The 26203-nt window shown below is 41.4% G+C and overlaps 1 protein-coding gene across 3 annotated transcripts in view; it reads right to left on the bottom strand.

Moving 5' to 3' along the window:
* The window catches only part of sdsl (serine dehydratase-like), a 65896-nt gene extending 40071 nt beyond the window's left edge, over positions 1-25825 (bottom strand). Inside the window, exon 1 of one of the 3 annotated variants that reach the window (XM_048556034.2) lies at positions 25490-25825. The gene's annotated coding sequence lies outside the window, so the exon portion shown is untranslated. The other 2 variants (XM_048556033.2, XM_048556032.2) reach the window with 2 other exon arrangements.
* Positions 25826-26203: the final 378 nt, after the last annotated feature.

Below are 26203 nucleotides of genomic sequence, written 5' to 3'. Positions count from 1 at the left end.
ACCAGAACTTTCCAACATGAACCAAGATGTCACTGGTGGTGAGAAGGGATCTACCTGAGAGATCCTTCATTATGCCCACACTTTCCGCACCACTGCTCACTACCCTCAGAGAGGCAATGGGCATGGGTGCGGGGGTGTTATTGATGGACTGTCATATACCTCCTTCTGAGATATGTCTTTGTGAAGAAGGTCTGGAGAGAGATACAGTGGTTTTTATAAAGGTACATCCTGAGCAGTTCCATGACTCTGTGCTCTATGATCTGTTCCCAGGGAAGCACACCTTGACAAACATTGACTGTACCTGGAGGATCACAAGCTCGATGAAAGAAACTCTCTTTGGTCTGCCCGAAATTTGTTGATCTTCTAGTGCAAAGAGTTGTCCTTGAACAAGTGTTGCAGACTGGCATCATGATGTCGGAAGTGGGGACACTTGTTCATGACTGCACAATGTTCAGCACAATTCACAATTCCTCAAAAAGTCAACCAGTTTGTGTCCATATGCAGCAAGATCTTGAGCTTTAAACAGAACTCACCTATTTCCACAATACCTGTTCATCATCTACAAGACATGTCAGGATTGTGATAATATCATCAGTTCTGAAGAAGGGTCACGGAACCTGAAAATTAACGCTGCTTCCTCTCCACAGATGCTGCAAGATATGTTAAGTTTTTCCAGCAATTTCTGTTTTTGCTTGTGTGGAGTAATACACTCTGCTTGCCCGGCTAAGTGCATTCCAACAATCAAGAAACTCCGCACAATCTAAGATAAAGAAGCCTACTTGATTGGCATCACATCCACAAACAGTGGCAACAGTGTGAACTACCTACAAGATGCACTGCAGCAAAACAGCAAGCATCCTTCAAATCTACAAACTCGACAATTCAGAAGGACAAAGCCAGCAAATGCATAACCTGGAAACCACAACTCACCATCGCAACTTGGAACTAGATCACTGTGGCTGGGACAAAATCCTGCTTATCCCTTCCCAACAGCATTGTGGGTGTGCCTATACTTCAAAAAGTGAAGCAGTTCAAGAAAACAGTTTATGGTCAGCAAATGCTGGGCGATCCAGTGATACCAACATCTTCCAAATGCCCCCAGTGTCCTTCGTTAGCCCCACGTTTGGACAGCTCCCGTTTTGATCCTCATTCAGTGCTTCAGCCTAAGTATAATCATTAAGGTTTACCAAGGCACTTTAAGAGTAGAACATCCTGTGTTTAAACGGTTTTATTGCAAAGTCTGTAAAATTCATACTGAAACATTTTGTAGTGTATATTTTACAAAGTTTATGAATTAAGTATATTTTTGGAGAAGAACGAATCGAGATCCAATCTGCACTCAGACATACTGAAAGTACAAAGGGAAGGAATTGAGGTCCAAAATGAAAGCTTTTGAGCAGCCGGCCTGTAGCATTCAATGACCGACTGAGTGAAGTGCACGGAATGGAGCAGGAATAGGACAGGCCTGCTTTCGATGACCTGAGCACACTGACCAGTCGCTCCAAAGCAAACGCGTTTCTACCCCCATATAACCAGTTAACTGCCTGGATACTCCTCAGTGGTTCATGCAGTTTCAGTGAAATCTCCAGCTCCAGTTTGAAGATTTCTCCCATGCACTGGGCGGCAGCGGCAGCCGGCGAGACGTTGCTCTCTCCGAGGCCCCTGGAGGACACTACGGGCCGAAGCTGCAGCCGCATTGGTCGCCCGTGAGAGAGGTCGGCTCCGGGAGGCGAAAAGCACGTATACCCGAGGCCCCTCACTGGATCCCGGTACTAAGCCTTCCACATCCACTCCGGGGAAATCATATTCCATCACAGTCATTCCACAATAAAGCTGTGCGAGGAAAGGTTAAGGGAAGTCCTTACAAGTGTTTATACTAAGTGCCCAAAAAAAATTACTTACGCTGATAGTACTTGTACAGCGTTTTGTAAATCCACCGCTACCAATGCCTAGCCAGCGGATTTCCTTCCCCAGCAATTGCTGTTCGTTGTGTGCATTCGGGTTCCTTACAGATGAGAAGATTGGCACTTTCCCAGGGTGTTATCAGGCTTTGCTGTGCTCTGGCAGTACAAAAGACTGGTTCGAACTGGATGCCTGGGCACAGTGTTATTTATGTGCCTTCATAGTGAAAGCATTGCTGACTCCACTGCTGGCTCTAAAATGCCCAAACTTTGCTGGCGTGCATCGGCGTGGCAAACCCGCGCCAACTTAATACAAAGCCTGTAAACGTATGAACCCCCTTGAAAATAATGCTCAAAATGTTAGGAATATAGACAGAACAGATAGAGACTGCTTCCGCTGTCAGAACAATTTCAGGGATACCGGCACAATTAAAAAGTAAAGTGAGGTTGTCTTTTACAAATGGCGAGTGGTTAGAATCTGGAAAGGACTTTCTGAAAGGACGGTGGGAGCAGCTTCAGCGGGCGCTTTCAAAGGGACTGAGATAAGCACATGAAGGGAAAATAAATGCGGGGCTTCGAGGAGAAGGAAGATACGTGGCTCTAGCTGAGAGGTGCACAGGCTTAGTGGAACAAAAGCTGTCAATTTCTGCTATAAACACCGATATTTATTCATTCAAGATTGTTTTGTAAGTTTCATACTTTTGATGTTAGCCCCACCATTGTTTAGTGTGAACAAATATTGTTATTTGTCTCTTTTTCTGAGCTGTATTGTATTTATCTTACTGAGTTTACAGTTTTTAAAGTATTTGTTGTAAGCTTTTCTGATTCTTTAAAAGCTTTTCAGAATTTATTGGAACTTGCAACTGTTGAAAATATCCATCCTTAAGCTCAGAGAATGATCACCTTACAGTTCTAAATTGCACAGCATCTAAAGCAAAGAAACAGGCAGTTCTGCCCAACTAATCTGTGCCAGGGTTCATCATCTAGTTGAACCTCCTACTCTACTTTATCTAAGTCTACTTCTGTATCATTCTATTCTTCCCATCCTCCATAGATTAGGAAGTCTCATGAATTCTTCATTGAATTTGTTAGTGACTATCTCATACTTTTGCCCCTAATGTTTGAACTTCCTCACAGGTGAAAATGTTTTCTCTGTCGGTCCAATCTAACATCTCATAATTTTGAAGACTTTGTTTAGATCATTCCCATACCTTCTTTTTTCTGGAAAAGTGCCTCAACCTATTTAGTCTTTCCCAATAGTTGTAACCTCTCCATTCTAGTATCACCTTTATAAACCCTCACAGATGCTACTCTACCATTTTGTGATATGAACACCTGAACTGCACATTGGACTCAAAGCATGCCATACCAAATTTCACTGCACATTTAAAATAGCTTTCTTGCTTTTTATCTAGAAAGTAATCAGTGTTTTGTTAGCATTTTTATGATCTAGTTAACGTGCATTCCTATTATCAGTGACTTGTGAAGATACCTTTGCTCCTTTACCCTATTTAGACTCTTACTTTTCAAGGAGGGTGTGGCTTTCGTATTCCTCCAGCCTCAATAAATTACCTCACACTTACAGAAACTTAAAAGTAATTTGTCTTTTATATGTTCAGTCTGCATTTTTTTTCCTCATAATCTTTCTTGGTATTAAGAACTTAGTATTCTTGGTATTAATTATCTCCTTGATTTGGTGAAATAATTCCTTTAATTAAAATTGAAGTTGCAGTCCTAGCAACATGTTGATCCAGGTTACAGCATCATACATGCTCACATGCAACTTTGTGTATTAAATTAAGGATATGGATCAACTTGAGGTGTTTGGTAGTACAATCGTGAGGTTGTTCTAGCAGTGGTCTGTGAGGCCACTAGCTGTAGTTTTTCTTAAAAGCATTTAGGAACGGTTTAATATACCAATGTTATTCCTGGAGTTCTACTTGAGACTTTGTATGTACCTGTAACAATACAAACTTTTGTAAGGTACCACAAGCTTTTTGTTTTCCAATACAGGGTACCAATTCTGCATCAGTTTACAATTCTGGTCTCCCTGCTGTGGGCAAGATGTTGTTTAACTTGAAAGGGTACAGAAAAGATTTCCAAGGATGTTGCTGGGGTTAAGGAGTTTGAGCTATAGGGAGAGATTGAATAGGCTTGGGGCTATTTTCCCTGAAGTATCAGAGGTTAAGGGGTGACCTTGTACAGGTTTATAAAATCATGAGGGGCATAAATGGGGTGAATAGGCAAGGCACTTTTTCTCAGGATAGATGTATCCAAAACTAGAAGGCATAGGTTAAAGTTGAGAGGGGAAAGACAAAAGGGACCTAAGGGGCAACATTTTCGGGCAGAGAGTGGTGAATGTATGGAGTGAATGCCAGAGGAAGTGGTGTAGGCTGGTACCATTACAACATTTAAAAGGCATCTGGATGAAAAAATGAATAGGAAGGGTTTAGAGGAAACTGGCCAAATGCAGGAACATTTACTTTAAGATATCTCGCCAGCATGCACGAATAGGACCAAAGGTTTATTTTTTCCATGCTGTACAATTCCATAACTCTGTGACACTGTGATAGTGTCAGGCTCCTTTGTCAATGTGCAAATTCAGGAAAATATCCCTTTCTGTGGCCTTTACCAATTTGCCAAACACTGGAGTCAAACACTGGAAAAGAAATCTTCTTTTATCTCAGATTTTTATTTTCTTTCCAGAATAAGTTTTACATGCTTCATCTTTTATTAGCTTCACAGCCTAAAAAGTTATTTTGCATAATATTGAACCTCTAAGTGCCTTGGACATCAGTTTATCTGAAACATTACCATTGAAATACAGAATAGTGTTCATTAAACAGCCCCATGTACGAAGTTGTACGCATAAGTACAATGATGCTTCTTAGTTGGTGCAATGCCTATATGTCTTGCTGAGCTTGTATAACCTAATTTATTCTTGTGTAATAACAAACCTATATTTTGTTAGATATTCAGTAAAGTTGCTGGAAATCATTCTTTTCTGTACCAATATGATTTGCTGAACAGAATTAAATTAAACTCTAATTTGATGGTATATCCAGTTCAGAAGCAATAATTCAAGTCAATGATAACTGGTACCAACTTGGAGTTGAATTAAATACCAAATTGTTTTCCACATGGTAAGCTCCCAACTTATATTCAGCACTTATAGCGAGATAATCAGTAGAGGCTACGATAGGGCAGGTAAACTCAAAAGTCCTGAAGGAACGCAACTCACACCAGATCATACTGTTTAAATTTCATTACTAGGCACAATTGACAAAGACCAGAAATCCTTATTTTTGGATCCCTAAAAGACATACAGCATTGGCATCTAAAAAGGTCAAGTTTTCTAAATCATGTATCCTTCTGCTAATTCAATAATAACTATTTCCCATACTTTATATTCTAGAAATACTTTATTGCGTCCAAATAATGGCTGTCAATAAAGTGGAAAATCCCAGAGACTGATGAAATTGGAAGTCAAGGTTAGATACTAACACAAAGATCTCTACCTTAGGGAATTGTTCAGTTATTTACTATTTCTCTTCCAGGCAATCCAAAACAAATGAGAGCAAGTTGCATAATACATAGAGTCATAGAGATGTATCGCACAGAAAAAAACACTGGAAATTATTGGAAAACAAGTCAAAACAACTTAATACAATGTCTACTGTAAATAAAGTTTAGCAAAACAAAATTCACAAGCAAAACATGCTAAAATTTTGCCGAGACTTCCTCTGGCATATGTTGAAAAAATTTGTTGCATTTATGGAATACTAAACCAGAGATTCTAGTTCATCAGCAGTGTGTGTAGACCGTCCACCACTAAGTCACTGCCAAACTGCATTGTCCTTGAAATTGTAACATATTAATGTTGGGGTTATGTATAGCATTTTTCAAATTGTGGAGTCCACCAGATAGACAATGTTCTTGTTTGTTCATCCAAATGTCTTTGTTTACAAAAGATTACAAAATTGTATGAAAGTTTTAAACTCTCTAATGTCAAGTAAATTGTAGCATTTTTAAAAAAATTACATGCAAGGTTTGTGGATACAGGACATTGATACTGACAAGTAACTGCTGTATTTTACTCCCTACTCAGATGGAATTGTAAAGAATACTCCCATCTGGATATCTCTGTTGCCAAGCAATGTTTTGATGGAGAGTTATTTTTCTAATCCTGCAATTGCACTGTAGGAGGGACAGAAGAGGATACAAGCTTTCTGTCCTTTCTCATAGATCATAGAATCCCTACAGAGTAGAAACAGGCCCTTTGGCCCAACAAGTCCACACTGAACCTCAGAGAATCCCACCCAGACCCATCCCCCTAAACTACAAATCTTGTGAGAGTGTCTGTATTATTTCTCTTCACGTTGACTTTGACATAAGCATTCTACGGACGTGCATCAATAAATCTTCCACTAATGCCCAGTATTTTTTTAAGATCATGATATATTTTCAGCTTGTGTTCTGGTGAAGTGTATTTGGACTACCCTTGCAGGCAAAGTTGTCTCAACTTTAGTGCAGTCAGGTTTTTGAGCTGCACGAATTTTCTTAAGCATATAGTCCAGAATGACATTTCAGTGGGGCCCAAGGGAGTGTTGCACGCTGTAGATGCCATATTTCAGAAGAAATGCTAAATCAGTCTTTCAGGCTTTGGGGAGATGGTAGCAAAGTGGAAATGTCACTGGATTATTAATCCAGTATCCTGGCTACTGTTTTGGGGACATCAGTTTGACTCTCAAATGACTAGTGGTGAATTTCGCATTCAATAGAACGTGAGAATAAACAGCTAACTGAATGGTAAGCATGTAACCAGTATGGTAAAAATTCTACTCATTCACCAGAGTCTTTCAGGAATGGAAATCTGCCATCCTTACCTTGTCTAACACACATATCTCCAGACGCAAGGTAATATGGTTGACTGTTAAATGCACTCTGGACTACTAAGGATGGAAAATAACTGGTTCCCTATCCAGTGACACGCACAACCCAAGAACGAAAAGAAAAATTCAGGTGGACACAAAATATCCCATAGCATTGCATCTTGGACTGCAGTCATCAACATCTCAAGGCATGCTCCATGGGCAGCAATTGCACCCAAACCTCTCTTTCTGACAAGTCTGACGTCCTTGCCTTTTAGCGTAAATACAAAGCCAAGCATCTCTTGACTTGATTGGATTTATTGTACTCATGTGTACCTAAGTACAGTGAAAAGTTTCATTTTGCAAGCATTACAGGCAGATCTTAGCAAACAAGGAGATACAGATCATTGGGTGCTTAGACAGAGCAAGGCATACAGATTACAACTGCTCGGGAGGTGCACAAAGCAGGATCAACATTAGCAAGGTCAACATGATTTGAAGTTAGAGAGGTCCATTCAGCAACCTCATAACAGCAGGGACTAAGTTGTTCTTGAATCTGTTAGTGCGTGTGTTCAAGCTTCTGGATCTTCTGCCTGATATAAGAGGTTGGGAGAGAGCATTACCAGATTGGTGGGGGGGGTGGGGGGTTCTTTTATGATGTTGGCAACTTTTCCACAGCAAAGAGAAATGTAAATGGAATCCATGGTTGGGAGGTTGGCTTCCATGATGGTCTGGGCTGTATACACACCTCCTGCAGTTTCTTATGGTGTTGGGCAGAGCAGGCAGTTATGCACCCGCATGTTATGCTTTCTGTAGTGCATCTGTAAAAGTAAGTGAGGGACCTTATAGACATGCCAAATTTCCTGAGCACCTGAGGAAGAAGAGGCATTGTTGAGCCTTCTTGGCTGTCAAATCTATGTGGGAAGTCCAGGACAGATTGCTAGTTATTGTCACACCTGGGAACTTGATGCTCTCGATCCTCTCCACCTCAGCTCCATTGATGTAGATAGGGGCATGCCCTCCTCTTTTCTTCCTGAAGTCATTGATCAGTTCTTTTGTTTTGCTGATATTGGGAGAGATTATTATCATTGTACCACAACACCAAGCACTCTATCTTCTTCCTGTATTCTGACTCATCATTATTTGATATCCTTCCTGCTCCAGCAGAGTCTTCAGCAAACTTGGACTACAGCAGGGGGCTGAGAACACATCTTTGTGGGGCACCAGTATTGACTGTTGTCATGAAGGAGGTGCAGTTGTTTATCTTCACTGATTGCAGTCTATGGGTCAGGAAGCTGAGGATCCATTTGCAGAGGGCAGAGCTGAAACCTAGGTCTCAGAGTTTTGAGATTATTCTGTTAGAGATGATGTTGTTGAAGACACTGTTGTAGTCAATGAGTAGGAGTCTGACCTAGGTGTCCTTATCCAGATGCTCCAGGGTTGAGTGTAGGGCTGGGGAAACAGCATCCGCTGTGGATCTGTTTCACCAGTAGGCAAACTACAGAGGATCGAAGCAGGCTGGGAGGCTACAGTTGATGTGGGCCATGGCCAGCCTATCAAAACATTTTGTGATTATGGAGGTCAGAGCCACTGGGCAATAGTCGTTGAGGCACATTGCATGTGCTTTCCTTGGTACTGGGATCTTTTTGAAGCTGCTGAGGAGTTCAGATTGTAGCAAGAAGAAGTTGAAGATGTCAATGGATAACTCCATCAATGGTCCACGCAGGATCCAAGTGCATGGCTGGGGACTCCATTCTTTATGGTTGTCAGCAATGATTAATCAAAAGGATGGACATGTTGCTTTTGGCACCATGCTACATTAATCTTACACCTACACGATGTGTCTGCTGTGGAGACAGAAAACACATTGCAAGAGCCTGAATAAAATAGCCATGTTTCAAAGTCTAAGGGGATTAGTCCTTGGTCAAGTCAAGGGAGACAACCTTCAGTCAGAGGTCCAGGCACAGTAGTCATTGGCAGCATTCATTCTCATTCTGGGTGCATGGGCACTGTCAGCTGGCCATTTGAGGCAATCAGGTGCTGCATTTCTCTATCGTAACAGTCTAGGGAACAGGCCATGGTCAGCCTTGCACCAGGGTTAGGGTTACATTCTCATAGTGCTACCAGTTCAAAGAGTTGCAGTAAGTCATCTTGTCATTTGTATAAATGATTTGGATGTGAATACAGGAGGTATCATTGGTAAGTTTGCACATGACACCAAAATTGGTGGATGGCGAATGCTGTGGGATCTTGATCAGATGGGGCAATGCGCTGAGGAATGGCAGATGGAATTTAATTTAGAGAGATGTGAGATGTTGCATTTTGGTAAGGCAAATCAGGGCAGGATTTTTACACTTAATGATAGGATCCTGGGGAGTGTTGCCAAACAAAGAGACCTTGGGGTGCAGGTTCACAGTTTCTTGAAGTTGGAGTCACAGGTAGACAGCGTGGTGAAGAAGCTATTTGGCGCGTTTGCCTTCATTGGTCAGAATATCGAGTATAGGAGTTGGGATGTCATGCTGTGGCTGTACAGGACATTATTGAGGCCACTTTTGGAATACCGTGTTCAATTCCGGTCAGCCTTCTATAGAAAGGATGTTGTTAAACTTGAGAGTGTGCAGAAAAGATTTACAAGGATGTTGCCAGGATTGGAGAGTTTGACGAACACACTGAACAGGCTGGGGCTTTCTCCCTGGAGCGTTGGAGGCTGAGTGACCTTATAGAGGTTTATAAAATCATGAGGGATGGATAGGGTGAATAGCCAAGGTCTTTTTCCTCAGCTGGGGGAGACCAAAACTAGACGGCATACATTTAAGGTGAGAGGGGAAAGATTTATAAAGGGCCTGAGGGGTAACCTTTACACGCAGAGGGTGGTGCGAGTATGGAACAAGCTGCCAGAGGAAGTGATGGAGGCTGGTACAATTACAACATTTAAAAGCATCTGGATGGGTACATGAATAGGAAGGGTTTGGCAGGATATGGGCCAAATGCTGGGAAATGGGATCGGGTCAGATGGGGTTATCTGGTCAGCATGAACGAGTGGACCAATGAGTCTGTTTCTGTGATGTATGGTTCTATTTGCAGGGCATGAGGTGTGACAGGCTTAACAGCCACCTGTGCTATAACCGTTCTTCGATTCTGTGGAATGATTGTTCATTTGATGCCACATTTTGATATCTATCCCTCTCTCTAGAACAGAAATAGCAGAGAGGCACAAATAGATACTTCAGTTTTAAATTTATTTCCTTTGGTTGGCAGGGAAATTGTTGCATTGTTAGAGATGGGGATGGAGAGGCACAGGGACAAAGAGGTGGAGAAGTAAGTTGAAGAAAACATAGAAAATGCAGATGGCACATTAATACAGGCAAAGCTGCAGAGAGACACAGATGGAGGATGGTTTTAGAAGACAAAGCCACTATGAAAGAGAGGTGGGGCAAAGAGATGCAGGCCTGGATTTCGATTTGCAGACACACTGGGAGCAATAAACAGTGGTTTTTTTAACTCAGTTCCTCATTATCATTTTGCCACTGGCTTTACTGTTTGATTATTGTCAGCTTGTGTCATGAAGACTTGGCTGATGCAGTGTCGGTATTTATGGGGACACTAAAGCAAGGAAGAAGAACTATTGGCACAAAGGCTGACAAAGGCAGTACCCCATTTTATCAAAGCCTCCTTTGATGTGCCTCCTGGGGCTATAAGGACCAAGAAAGAGATACTGTTCCTTCTCAACAAGAGAAAGAAGTCAGCTGGGAAACTAAGAAGGCATGATTGAGCGTGATGCAAGAGGCTAGCTGCACGAATGTTGTGCAATGCTCCTGGATCCAGTGCAGCAATTGAGCACATTCAGATCATGTGCACATCACCCCGTTCTCCTCATTCTAACTTCTCAAAACTGCTCCAGGACATCACTCCTTGCAATAATTATTTTGCAAAGGCAACCATTACCTTTGTGTCTCTGCATTTCTTCACAACCTCCTTTTTATTCACTGCTGGCACTCGCCCACATTCTTATTCAATGCCATGCCTGTGCCTCCTGGTAACACTCAACATCTGCTCTCCATCCTTTCGAGAGTATTACTCACTTTTGGTCTCTCCTTTCCCCTTGCAGCTGTCAGCACCAATTACCAGGGAGATGCAGAGAACTGGAAATTGTCCACCAGCTGAAGGGGAGGGGTGTTGGCAATCAGTGGAATTTCAACATGTTTGGACATTCAAATTGGGTATCTCCTGATAGTTGGTGACTGAATTAAATAAAGAACAGCCATGTGACATACAACACTCAGTTATACTGACTGAAAGCAGCAGTATCATCACTGGATATCTCCTAACTTGACTATTGTTATTAATCGTTTAATTTCTTCATTAATAGGATGTAGGTATCACTGGAAATTGTAGTATTTATTCCCTACTCCTATACAACAGACTGGTGAGCTGGCCTATTTCAGAGGAATATTAAGAGTCCACCACATTATTATGAGTCTGAAATCTCCAAAAGTCAGTATATTGACCCCTAAGCTGTAATAGAAATACGCAGAAGGCATTAAACAGGAAATTAGAAATGCAATGAATAACGCTATGGCTGTAATTATGGGCAGCTTCAATGGGTATACAGATTGGGCAAATTAAATTGGTAGCTATACCATAGTGGAGAGATTCTTGAGGTGTTTACTGGATGATTTTGTGGATCAATATGTTGAGGAACTCATTATTGGGTAATGAGAAAGGAATAATTGCCAATCTAGTTGGTCATGGGCCCTTAAGTGAAGAGTGACCATAGTGGAATAGAATACTTTATTAAGATGGAGGGTGACATAGTTATTTCTGAGAACGCGGTCTTGAATTTAAATAAAAGAAACTGCGATAGTATGAGATGTGAGCTGGCAATGATAAATTGGGGATCCTTGTTTAAGGGGATTTTGGTATGTAGGCAATGGCAGACATTTGTAGATTGCATTGACAAACTGCACAAGTTATTCATTCCAGTCTGGCATAAAAATAAAATGTAAAGTGTGGTGAGACCATGGCTAAGAAGGGAAATTAGGGATAATATTAAACGCAAAGAAGAGTTGTACCAAAAAAAGGGGCCAAGAAAAGCAACAGATCTGAGAAGCAGTTTATATTCTAGCAAAGGAAGGCAAAGAGATTGATTAAAAAGGGTAAAGTAGGGTGTGAGAGTAACCTTGCAGGGCAAATACAAACCAATCATAAAAGCTTCTGTGGTTTGTGTGAACAGAAGAACATTAGTAAGGATGAATATAGGTTTCCTTCAGTCAGAATAGGGGACTTTGTGATGGGGTACAAACAGATGGCAGGCCAGTTAAATATATACTTCAGTTCTATCTTCACAAAGGAGAAACAAATAACATCTCACAAATATGGAGGATCTCAATGTTTAATGGGAAGGGGGAATTGAAAGATTAGTAGGGAAACGGTACTAAGGAAACTAGCAGGATTAAAGGCAGATAAATTGCCAGGGCCTAATAATCTTCATCCCAGAGTACTTACAGCCTTAGACACAGCAGATACAAGACAGTCATTGAGTCGTGCAGCACAGAAACAAACCATTCAGTTCAACCAGTCTATCCTGAACTTAATCCAAAACTAAATTAGTCTGACCTGCCTGCTCCCTATCCCTCCAAACCTTTCCCACTCATGTAGTCATCCAAATGTCATTTAAATGTTGTAATTGTACCCACATCCACCACTTCCTCCAGAAGTTTGATCAACACACAAACCATCCTCTGCGTAAAAAAATTGTCCCCATGTCTTTTTTAACTCTTTCCCCTGTCACCTTAAAAATGTGCCCCCTAGTCTTGAAATCCCCCATCCTTAGGAAAAGAAAACTCCATCTAATTAACTCTAGCTATTCCCCTCATTATTTTATAAACTTCTGTAAAGTTGCCTCTCAACATCCTACGCTCCAGTGACAAAAATCCCCACCTAGCCAGCCTTTCTTTACAACTCAAACCAACCATACCTGGCAACATCCTGGTAAATCTCATATTCCAAAATTCTATAGACCCTGGAACATTACCAGTGGATTAGAGGGTAGCTAATGTAACCTCACTATTTAAGAAGAGAGGCAGAGAGAAAACAACACATTATAGATCAGTTATCTTTACGATGGCAGTCAGAGAAGTGCTAGAGTCCATTATAAAAGATGTATTAGCAGAGCATTTGGAAAATAGTGGCAGAATCGGACAGAGTCAGCAGGGATTTACAAAAGAGAAGTTGTGCTTGACAAATCCACCAAACTTTTTTGAGGATATAATGAATAGGGTAGATAAACGAGGCTAGTGTATGTACATGTATTTTTCAGAAGGCTTTCAGTAAAAGAGATTAGACTGTAAAATTGAAGCACGTGGGATTAGAGCTCCAATAAGGGGAGGTGATGGCCCAGTGGTATTATGGCTGGATTGTTAATCCAGAAATGCAGGTACCATTCTGGGGACCCTGGTTCCCAGGGCAGATGGTGGGAATTAGAATTCAATAAAATATCTGGAATTAAGAATCTAATGATGAGCATGAATCCATTATTTTTGGAAAAACCCATCTGGTTCACTAACGTCCTTTAGGGAAGGAAGCTGCCACCCTTACCTGGTCTGGCCTATATGTGACTCCACACCCACAGCAATGTGGTTGACTGGGCAATTAGGGATGGGCAATAAATGCTGCAAGGTGAGCGACGCCCTCATCCTGTGAATGAATAAATTAAAAAAAATACTGAAATGGATTGAGATTTGGGTGTCAGATAGGAAACATGGAGTAGGATTAAACAAGGATTAAACAGAGATAACAAGCTGGATGAACACAGCAGGCCAAGCAGCATCAGAGGAGCAGGAAAGCTGACATTTTGGGTCGAGACCCTTCTTCAGAAGGCTTTCAGTAAGAGAGATTAGACTGTAAAATTGAAGCACGTGGGATTAGAGCTCCAATAAGGGGAGGTGATGGCCCAGTGGTATTATGGCTGGATTGTTAATCCAGAAATGCAGGTAACATTCTGGGGACCCTGGTTCCCAGGGCAGATGGTGGGAAAAAAGGCTTCAATTCTTTCTGAAGAAGGGTCTTGACCTGAAAAGTCAGCTTTCCTGCTCCTCTGATGCTGCTTGACCTGCTGTGTTCATCCAACTCTACATCTTGTTATCTCAGCTTCTCCAGCATCTGCAGATCCTACTATCTATGTTGGAATAAACAGGTCATCTTTCTGACTGGCAGGCAGTGACTAATTCTTAACACTGGGATCCATGCTTGGACACCACCTGTTCACAATATATACGAACGATTTAGAAGAGGAAACGACATGTCAAATTTCCAAGTTGGAAAACTCCACAAAACTGGGTGGTGGGGGGGGCGTATGATGTGAGGATGATGCAAAGAAGCTTCAGTGCAATTTAGACAAGTTAAATAAGTGGTCAAATACATGGCATATGCAGTTTAATGTGGATAAATGTGAGATTATCCACTTCTGTAGCAAAAACAGACAGATTATTATCTGAACGGGAATAGATTGGGTATGGGGGAAGTCCAACAAGACCTCTGCGTCTTTGTACACCAGTCACTGAAAGTGAGCATGCAGGTGCAGCATGCAGTGAAGAACGCAAGCGGTCTGTTAGCTTTCATAGCAAAAGAATTTGAGTACAGGAGCAGGAATGTCTTGCTTCAGCTGCAGAGGACATTGGTATCACCATGCGTTCAGTATTGTGTACAGTTTTGGTCTCCTTATCTGAGTAAAGATATTCTATTGAGGGAGTGCAAAGGTTTATCAAACGGATTCCTGAGATGGTGGGACTGACGTATGAGGAGAGACTAGATCAGTTAAGACTATATCCAATGGAATTCAGGAGAATGAAGGGGGATCTCAAGGAAACGTAGAAAATTCTAACAGGATTAGTCAAGGTAGATGCAGGAAGGAGGTTCTTGATGAACAGGGAGCCCAGAATTAGACTAAGGATACGCAGTGGGCCTTTTCTGACATAAATGAAGATAAATTTCTTCATCCAGAGAGTGGTGTGCCTGTGGAATTCTCCGCCACATGAAATTGTTGAGGCCAAATCATTGGAGACTTTGAAGACAAATGTACATGTAATTCTCAGGACTGAGGGGTCAGAGGATATGGAATAGGGTACTAGGTTGGATGATCAGCCATGATGACGTTGAATGGTGAGTAGGCTCAAAGGCCAGAATGGCCTACTCCTGCTCCTATATTCTTTGTTTCTATCTAAAGGCCAGACTGAGGAAGGAAGTGGATGGATTTTTATGACAGTTTAGTAGTTACATGGCCAACATTACTGAAAGTATCATTTAGTTCCAGATTTATTAACTAAATTTAAATCCACATTGGTCTGTCCCTGTGAAATTTGAACTCATGCCTTCAAATTGACACCTTTCAATTCCTGCATTAGTCCAACATCATAACCACTGTGCGACTATATCTGATCAACTTCTTTCTCCAATCTCCATCTTACTTTCCTTGAGACCACAAGGTGTAGGAGCAGAAGTAGGCCATTCAGCCCATCCAGGCTGCTGTGCCATACAATGAAATCATGGCTGACTCATTAATCCTCAACTCTGCTTTTCTGCATTATCCACATTATTCACCTGAATGATAAAAAATCTGTCTACCTCAGCTTTGAAAGTACACAGAATTCCACAGGCATATCACTCTCAGAGAGAAAAAAATCCTCCTTATTGCTGGCTTAAATGGGCAAATAGGACCATAGGCCATAGGAGCAGAAGTAGGCCACTGGATCCATCAAGTCTGCTTCACCATTCAATCCTTCATTGTTTGGTTAACTGGGCTGAAGGATTTAGTAATGTTTCTGTGGAAAGAGTGGATAACTTGTACAGAGAACTATGTCAGTACAGGAAGTTTGGTAGTGCAGATTAGAATCTTGGATCAGGTGCTTAGAAAAATCTGCTGGATCTCACTGGCCAGCAAGAACTTCCAAAATCATTGTAGCTTGAAGTATATTACATCATAGGCTGAATTTTACTTTAAATTAGCTAATTGTCAATTTTTGCCTATCTCTTTTGCCTGTAATATGGGTGTGTCTGTTTAATGTCATATTGTCCTTTGAAGAGCTTTACATTTCACAAAGGTGCAGCCCACTTACCCACAGAGTAAAATGATTAGTCCCCGCTCTCTAGATGTACAGGCAATCATTTTCATCACTATTGTACTCTCCTCATTTGGTTGATGTTGATGTCACACTTCATCGAGTGAGGCACAGACTCAGCTGCTCAGCCTTGGAGGCAACCCCAAACCTTAATATTCCATTCCTGGCTTTCCTCCTGGTTAACCCCATTGACTTTGATCATCCCCATGTTCTGATCCAACCTGTTTATGTAACTGTTTATCTCCAAACATTACTCCTTAGCCCCAGGAGTATTAGTGCACTCTCCCTCCATCAGTGTGGTGCTGACTGTCGATGACCCCTTCCATTTTCAATCACCTCCCCTGACCTTACATGTTGTTGGCCCCCCTTCACAATTGTTATCTTCTCTGCAGCCCAGACTGTTGCCTCCAATCCCCAAGAATTGCTCCCCAGCTCCACAACCACAACAGAGGCACCTGAGAACTTCCCATAGCTTTTATTGGACAGAGCCCCAGGAATGAGTGTCCCATCCTTTTAACTGACTTGGACAGACAGCTCTGACTGATGAATGACTGGACACCTGACTGATCCTTGTAGCTCCCTGATTGACTTAGAATCATAGACTTGTAAAGCACAGAAACAAACCCTTCAGTCCAACTTGTCCATGCTAATCAGACATTGCAAATTAATCTCGGAGCTCATCACTTGCTTTCATTTAGTGCCTACCTGCATGCTGTAGCATTCCTGCCCCACTGTGGCATGCCTTGCTATGTCTCTTTAGCTCCTTGGGCTTCAGCCAGAGCCTGAGGCTCTCAGTGCTGTTGTACTAATTGATGTGCTCTTTTGTGCAGGCACACACACAGGCTGCTTGTCATTAAGGATCTGTGCGGGGTGGCTGAGGGTTGTTTTTATGAACAGTACACCAAGATGTCAATCTGCCAGCACGTTTATTCAACAAAATAGTGTGTCAGATTTCAGAAAATTAAATGGGGGCTAGTCCTCCGTCTAGTGAGGAGGCAGGGCTGCTGTCTGTCAGGAGGTCCTGGGACTATCAGTCATGGGCACAGTCCACACACAGTCCAGGAGTTTGACCACAGTCTGGCCACAGTGTGGAAAGTGAGCAATGGTCAGGCCTATAGGGCCAGTATCAGCAGTCAGGGCAATCCTGCACAGAGAGTAGTCAGGGCTCTGGTCAATGGTGAGGGATATTCACTGAAGTCACTCAAGATCGCTGGGTAAACAGAGTCCTGATGGACTAACTGTTAATCGGTAAAAAGGACTCAGTTGAGTTCAATGTGATGGGTCTCTACATGGGGAGGGGAGGAAGGAAATGCATGGAAATGGGCTGTCAGAGTAGTGTGAGGTAAAAGAGTCATAGAGTCATAGAGATGTCCAGCATGGAAATAGACCCTTTGATCCAACTCATCCATGCAACCACATATCCTAAATTAATCTAGTCCCATTTGCCAACATTTGGCCCATTCCATCTAAACCCTTCTTATTCATGGACCCATCCAGAAGCCTTCTAAATGTTTTAATTATAACAGCCTCCACCATCTCCTCTGGCAGTTCATTCCATACACATACCACTCTCTGCGCAAAGAAGTTGCCATTTAGGCCCTTTTTAAATCTTTCCCCACTCACCTTAAACCTAAGCCATATAGCTTTGGATTCCCCTACCCTGCAGAAAAGACCTTGGTTATTCACCCTATCCATGCCCCTCAGGATTTATAAATCTCTACAAGGTCACCCCTCAGCCTCTAACACTCCAGGGAAAATAACCCCAATCAATTTAGCACCTCCCTATAGCTCAAACCCCATCAAAATCCTTGTGAAGCTTCTCTGAACCCTTTCAAGTTTAACAGCATCTTTCCCCTAGCAGGGGGATCAGAACTTGGTGCAGTATTCCAAAAGTGGCTGAACCAATGTCCTGTACAACCGCAACATGATCTCCCAAGTCCTGTACTCATTGCATTGACCAATAAAGAAAAGTGTTTCAAATGCCTTCTTCACTACCCTGTGCTGGTGATGGGGTAGTGTGGTAGGTTGTGGGCAGAGTTGTGGTGGGGGCGGGGTGTGCCTGGTTACGGTAGCTACCTTCCTGAGAAGGCAAAGGTGCAGAACTGACAGCAAGTCCAGGAGCATCAGCAGATCACTGTGGAGGGTGTACAGAACCCAGCTCAGGGACTGCTCATAGCCACAGGGTCCCTCAGGATGTGTGGGCTCCATTGGAAGTTCAGAGCTTTTCACCCCGATTGTCGTTCCCTGGGGAAAGCAAGGTGCAGTGCTGGCACTAACTCAGTCTGTCCCAGGACTCTGTGAAGGAACTACACTAGAGGGGGTCCTGATACCTGCAGGAGGCTGTCCTCTCCCAGACGCTGTGAGGGTGACAGCTATTCTGCACTTCTATGTGACTGGCTGCTTCCCAGGAGCGGTGCACGACCTGAGTGGGATCTCTGACCAATCAGGACAGTGACCGATGCAATCTTCGTTCATTTCCTTTCTCAATAACAAAGTCATTGCCCAGGCAGTGGGATTCAGATACATGAGAACTGTATGCAGCAGACTATGGTGGAATGTTAATTACTTACTGCTCATGATGGCAACATTTGCTTTGCACTCTGAGGCAAACCAGGTTTTTATTTGTGTTGTTGCTGATAGGGGCTGACTGCATCAATGGTGCTGAGGTGGAGATGACCCACAGCGTCAAGTTCCTGGGAATGATGATCACCAACAATCTATCCTGATCCACCCACATCAATGCAACAATCAAGAAAGTACAATAACATCTCTACTTCTCAGGAGGCTAATTTAATTTGGCACGCCCATAAGGATTTATACCAATTTTTAAAGATATACCATAGAAAGCATTCTATCTCAATGCACCACAGCGTGGCTTGGCAACTGTTCTTCCCAAGACCGCACGAAACTGCAGAGAGTCACAAACACAGCCCCATCCATCACGCAAACCAGCCTTTCATCCATTGACTCTACCTGTACACGCTGCTGCCTCAGGCTGAGGCAGTGGCCTAGTGGTATTATCACTGGAGTATTAATCCAGAGACCCAGATAACATTCTGGAGACCCAGGTTTGAATCCCACCAGGGCAGATGATGGAATTTGAATTCAATAGAATATCTGGAATTAAGAATCTAATAATGAGCACAAACCCACTATCGATTGTTGGAAAAACCCATTTGGTTCGCCAGTGTCCTTTAGGGAAGGAAATTGCCATCCTTACCTGGTCTGGCCTACATGTGACTTCAGACCCACAGCAATGCGGTTGACTCTGAACTGCCTTCTGGGAAATTAGGGATAGGAAATAAATGCAGCCTAGTCAGCAATACCCTCATTCTGTGAATGAATAAAGGAAAGAAAAGCAACCAACATAATCAAAGACCCTCTCCCATCCCAGTTATACCCTCTTCCATTGGGAAAAAGATATAAAAGTTTGAATATGTGTACAAACAGACTCAAGAACAGCTTCTTTCCTGATGTTTTCAGGCTTTTGAATGTCTCAAATATCATTCTGATCTCTCTCTCTGTCTCTGCACCTTCTCTGCAGCCATAACACTGTATTCTGCGCTGTGTTCTGCTACCTTGATGCACTTTGTGTGGTACAATCTTCCTGTATACACAGAAAATAACACTTTTCACTGTATCTCAGTTCATGTGGCAACAATAAATCAATCAATGAAGTCTTGTGTTTGGAATTAACAGATTACTTGCTGTACATGATTTTTCCCCTACTGGGTAATGACAAGGTACACGTGTCCATTGGGCACTGGGGACAATATAGCTGTGAACTAAAGAAGGTGTTTAGATGGAAGCTATCTAAGGTATAGGTAAACTCTGTGACCTGGTGTTTAAAACAGCAACTAGTGTGAGAGAATAGGTTGTATGTGTGTGACTCAGTGTCAGCCACACCAGCGATGCACCACGAGAAGTGTCACTGCTGTGCAATTACATTGCCAGTGAGAGGCAGCACCAGATTGCCAATGTTTGTTTGGATGCAATTTACAGATGGCACTGGCACAGGCGATGCTGTTTCAGGAATGGTGCATGGTAAGATGGGCATGGAGTTGAACATGATAGACACATCAGATTGGGATAGTTACTCAATGAGGTGAATTGGGTCAGGTGTGGTGAGATACCTTGCTAGGTCTGACAATGAAAATCCTTCCAAAAAAACTAAATACAACTCACAATTAATCAGAAAAGTAAGGTTCAGCCCAAGGCCTTTTATTTTTCGGTTATAGGGTGTGGCCATCATTGCCTGGACCAGCATGTATTACCCATGCTTAATTGCCTTCGTGAAGATGGTGGTGATCTGCCTTCATGAACCTCTGCTATCAATGTGGTATTGTGTCATGAAGCAGTGCTCTTTATAGGCTTAATGGTAGCAAGTACTTGACACTCATAACAGTACTTCCAAATCATCTTGCCTGAACTGAATAATACTTCCTGATATTCCATCAGATCTCCTGGACTCTTGAGATAGTAGTCACTCCAGAATGCCATTTTCTCCCATTCCTATCCATTCCGGTGTTCAACAGTGGCTAATTCTATCAAACATCACCAACTCCTTTCTCTCACAAAGGAAATATTTTCTGTGCCTGATCATCAACCCTACATGTTTTTTTCAAATTTAGAGAGCCTTCATTGCGTATGAATATTTTGTGATAACAATGCACCTTGCATTATTGGGATTTAGATTATATTAGCACTACTGACAGCTGCTTGCTCATTATTGCTGCCACTCCTTTGGTCAGCCTACTGTTTAACTTTTAAAGCCCAAACAAAACATCATTCTCAGAAGTTAGTGGACATGTTTTGTAACTCCCAAAATCCTTAGGCAATGCTCAGTTAACTCTTAATCAAGTGAATCAGCAAATATCTTAGTTTATTTATTGTAACCAATAATAACCACTAAATTTTGAAATGCCTTGTTGCTCTTGATTACTTATGCTTTCAATTCCATCTGACATAAATGATTAGCTCGACAAGGCAACAAAATGAATTAAATAACCAAATAATTCCCAGCTTGTCTAGTTAACAAAATGCAGGTTCCTCTAGTCCAAACCCTAATTATACTCATTGTAAATTTGGTTCTGTTTTGCACTTCCAAATTCAATTTCAAATTCAACATCACTAATTTATAACATACATTGCTATAAATGAACACATCACATGGTAACTTAGTGCATAGTCTGTTATTCCAGTGTACTAGAGAGCAATTAATGTAAACACCTCCAAGGCTGAATTGCATGTTATTTTCACAATGGGGAGCTGCACTCACAGGAAGTGTATTGTAGAAAATTGCAAATCTATTTGGATTTTCCATCCACAAAGAATCGTGGGCTGCTCACTCATCCTATTGACTCAAGATGCACTTCCTGTGAATGCAGCTCTCTAGATATTTTTATTGCATAATTGGTCCTCATATTTTCACCTCTGAGGCTGATGGAATGAAGGCATCCTGCATCTACCATCTAGTAATAAATCCATGTATGACATCTTTAGGGCAGTTAACTGTTTCCAAGCAATCATAGCCGCACAGAGCAACTCATTTCCTCTCCCACTGGCAGCATAACAGTCTTAGAATTAGCATTCCTTCACTTCTAAATTGCGAGCTTCCCCTAAAAGGACATAGGATACATATAACAGAACTGATTTAAGCAGGAGACAGTAAAGTACATCTTTTGCCTTACGCCAGTAAAGCAATAGGTCTGAAATAACACTCAGCATGATTTAAGTTAATCTTGATAGAGAAAGCCGAATTCCTATTGGCAGTAAAGATATGTTATTGACAAAGGACATTGAACCAAGGAGGTATTTGCTAGATGTCTAAGAATTTTTGTTATCATCAGCACAGCGGTTATTAGCAACCATCTTCATGGCATTGTGGAAATTAATTTCTTGCTTTCCATGTAGGTAGAGTAGCATAGGAAGTCATTGCGTTCATTATGTAGTCAGAATCACATGCTTTTAGTGTGAGTAGCTAAAATAACACATCTTGCTGTTAATGTTATTCAGCAGTACCATAGCAGAATAAAATATTACCCACTGGGCCTTTCAGGGGCTAACACATAAATTAATAAGATTTTCTCCTTAACTTCATGCTGATACCCAATCCAAACTTAGCAAGCATGATGGTTAGTATGTGTACATTTTATTCTGTGTGAGTTCAGCAGTTTATATGAGCTTTAAGTAATGCTTGTCTCTGAGCCTGTTGAGCTACAGCATGTTTCATTATAATATAAATGAAGTATTTAATCACTTGTGTTTTCAGTGCCATCCCTCTAAACTGTGTACTTTTATGTCAAGATGAGCAACTTGTTTCCTGTGGTTCAGCATCTCAATCCATACATGTGCTATTTTTGCTTGTCCTTGGGTTTTAAATGCTAAAAAGAATAAATATTAAAATCTGGAAGTTAGGAGGAAAAAGGGAAGTCTTGACCTGACATGAAGCTCCCTTGGATTTCTTCACCTAAAGTGTTCTAAAGATACCAAAGAAAGCCATAGTCTTACTAGATTATAGAGAAAATTAGACCCATTTCAGGAAAGAGAAAGAAGTATAACAGGAGCCAAATTTTCATAAAATGACAGGTGTGTTGGACTTAATGGCTGTTTTAAATAATTTTATTTAGGTGTCATACTTTGACCCACTGGCTTCACCCTTTTTAGAACCAGAAAGTAGACTCAAATTCCAGTTCAGAGATTGTGGTGACTAATCTAGGCAGTCACCTCAGTTGGATACGGAGAGAGTCAGAAGTGTTTTTTGTATATCTTAACAAAATCAAGCAATATCAATTAATCTCATCACAATGAAGGGTCTAGGCCCGAAACGTCAGCTTTTGTGCTTCTGAGCCTGCTGTGTTCATCCAGCCTCACATTTTATTATCTTGGATTCTCCAGCATCTGCAATTCCCATTATCACTGTCTATAATAGGTTTTCTACTTAACAATTACAGTTAGAGGTCAGACTTTGTAAACGTTTCACTGTCAATGATTGGAGATTTGGTAACTTTATGAACTACCTTAACTCATTTTCCTTCAAATTATAGTTGAACAATGAAACTCTGAGCTGTGGAGCATTGTGGGTAGCACTCCTAGCTGCCGCACTGATTTGGCTACAGCAGGTTCTGCATTGCCACCTAGTGAAATTACTTCGAGTAAAGCTGGCTTTCAAAATTCTTCTGATATTGAATCCACCATTTGGTGATATTTCTTTTACAAAAGAAAGCCAATACTAATCAATAAATCTTTAGAATTTTATTTCTAAATATTTTACAGTTTTACCCATAGAATAAGTAATATATTCATTTCACTTCATAAACTAAAATATTAATCTTATCAGGTTTAGAACAAAGCAAACTCTCGAACTGTAATTGTAAAATCGATTAGTTACACTTATGTAATCATTTCTTGGTTTCAGAATATTCCAAACAGAACATTCAATTAATTGCTTTTCAAGTACGGACACTTAGGTAATTAAACATGGTCAGAAGTCAGACAACACCAGGCTATCGTCCAACAGGTTAATTTGAAATCAAAAGCTTTCGCCACGAAAGCTTGTGATTTCTAATTATCTTGTTGGACTATAATCTGGTGTCATCAGAGTTCTGACCTTGTCCATCCCAGTTCAAAACCGGCACCTCTACATCGTAATTAAACATGACAACACCAGGTTATCTACAGCAACATCCCACAATCACAGAATAAAAACTGGTTATGTGAGCTAAGGGTCATAAATATATGGCTGGACACTCAGAGAATCCCCGTGTTGGTTTCCAGGTAGTATCAAATGATTTTTGCATCTGAAGTGGCACTCAGTTTAATATTTTGTCACAAACACAGGTGCTTTATCTATGCAGCATTCCCTCAGAACTGTAGCAAACCCCACCATCTTCTGATACAGTGGCAGGAGTGTTGCCATTGAAGCAAGCTGTTCGAAATAGACTTATATCTCTTCCTCTTTTGGGTAATGACCAGCTGGATGTCAAGAATGCACACAGCCTATCAGCACTGATATGCAGTCCCTTGCAGCTGAAACAACATCCACATGATATCAACATAGTGCTTACAACTGAACAATGGGCTCGGCAGAATATATATTACTCTTCACAATTCATACAATGATACGGCGTGACTCAAACAAACAGTCACTTGATTTCTGCACACCTGAGAATATTTCCTCAGGTTAGTATATGTTTAAGATTCACATTTTTCACTTGGTCCATTTTCTTGTACATTAAATAAATGACTCAGATAGCTAGTAACTGTCTTAAAAATCAATTCAACTCTAATTGGATGCAAGATTAGCAGATGCTGGATATCTGAAGTAAAACCGGAATGCTGGGAATATTTCACAACTGGCTTGGCAAAGTCTGTGGAAAGAGAAAGGGTTAACATTTCAAGTTGATGTCCTTTCTTAAGGAAACGACCTTTTTGCCACCAATAGACTTTGCAATAACTACAACTACAATTTACTATCTGCAGAAAGACAATTTCAACGCCAGTAGTTTTGCCACTGACTTTGGAAAGTCTGTAAAAATGCTGTTTATGTTGAGACTAGGATTTGTGCATCAGACTGTAACTTACTCTGTCAAAAAAAACGCACAATTTTTCAGCGTACTGAAGTTTACTGGACGAGTCTGTTACTTTAGTTGAGACCCTGGTCACTGCTTTTAAAACCCGTAAAAGCTGCGTAAAATGCCCCTTCGAAAGACTTCTGGAGAAACTTGACACCTCTGGGTTGGGGAATGCACATTAAAACCATTGGAACCATCCAAGAGCATTAGCTGACATGCACCCTTCAACAGAAATAATGGGTTCATGTTTATTTTATGCTGTGAAGGGGTTAATAAGGAAGAATCTCGATCGCAGTCCATAAACTAAATGTTCCATATATCTTAACCTAAGATTTACATGGAAGCAAGCTCTGCAAGAACTAAAATAATTTGCCACATCCATGATTTCACACTATCTATATTATAAAGAAACCATGATTTCACACTATCTATATTATAACGAAATTCACAACCTTGTCACTAATTATGACCTTGTTATTTCGGTCCACAGGTTACATTAGGTTCCTTGAGGCGTGTGAAAGTACTCGACCTCTATATTCTACATGACCTTGAATTCAAGTCACACAACAGTAATACGTTTTAAACGGTGCTGATTCTAACTGTACGACAATCAGGCGGTCCTTTACATCATGTCCTTCGTTATCTATTATCAGGAACTGTGTACATCATGATTTTTGTTGTAATTACAAATTCTATTTTTTTTTACACGTAACGCATTTTATTCCAAGGTGATTTTTTTTAAACTTTGCCTTACCCCATTCAATTACAGATACTCCCTTTTAACAGTCGATGAAACTTATTAACACCTCTCAATGAAAATAGCATGTCTGTGCTCCTATCAGTAAGAAAATAAGTATTTAATATGGTAAATCTGACCAGATCAAACAGTTCCAATAAATCAGGTTGCCTCGTCCCAAACTTTTCCCTTTGACTCAGTATCTGGTTTTAATGATAAAACACCAGGCGATTTGTCGTGAGATGACGTGTTGTCTCCTCCGATAGAGGGCGACGAATGTTCATTGACTCACTTCTCGAAAATTCACCCAAAATCCATCCTGACGAAGGGTCGCTGGACTTGAAATGCTAACTTTCTCTTTTGTATACAGCTGCTGCCGGAGCTGCTGTCTTTCTCCAGCGCCCTCTATTTTCTTCCACTATGCCCAAATTGAAGAAAGGTTTGAACTGGGTCACAAACCACGTCGGTAAAGTGTGATCAGAGATAATGGAAACTGCAGATGCTGGAGAATCCAAGACAACAAAGTGTGAAGCTGGATGAACACAGCAGGCCAAGCAGTATCTCAGGAGCACAAAAGCTGACGTTTCGGGCCTAGACCCTTTTCAGAGAGGGGGATGGGGAGAGCTAGTTTTGCGAAGACTGAGAAAGCGAACGCACCGCTTGCAGATACCGACACTTACCAACAGGTGGCGATAGACCCGAACCCACAACTAGAGAACCGAATCACAGCCTTACTCAAAAAACTTCAAAAATCTGGAGAATTAAACAAGAGAGACTTCCAAAAAAAGAAACCAGATGGATCCAACAGACCACGCTTCTACGGACTACCAAAAATTCACAAACCAGGAGCCCCCCTCAGACCCATAGTGTCGCTACCTGGAACACCAACCTACAGATTAGCCAAGGAACTACACCAAAGACTAAAACACCGAGTAGAAGACTCCCGCCACTCCATTCGCTCCACCCAAGAATTCCTGAACACCATCAAAGACACCAAGATAGAAGA

The sequence above is a fragment of the Stegostoma tigrinum genome, chromosome 26, assembly GCF_030684315.1.
Source record: "Stegostoma tigrinum isolate sSteTig4 chromosome 26, sSteTig4.hap1, whole genome shotgun sequence".
Taxonomy (NCBI): domain Eukaryota; kingdom Metazoa; phylum Chordata; class Chondrichthyes; order Orectolobiformes; family Stegostomatidae; genus Stegostoma; species Stegostoma tigrinum.
This window is presented reverse-complemented; position numbering and strand designations above follow the sequence as displayed.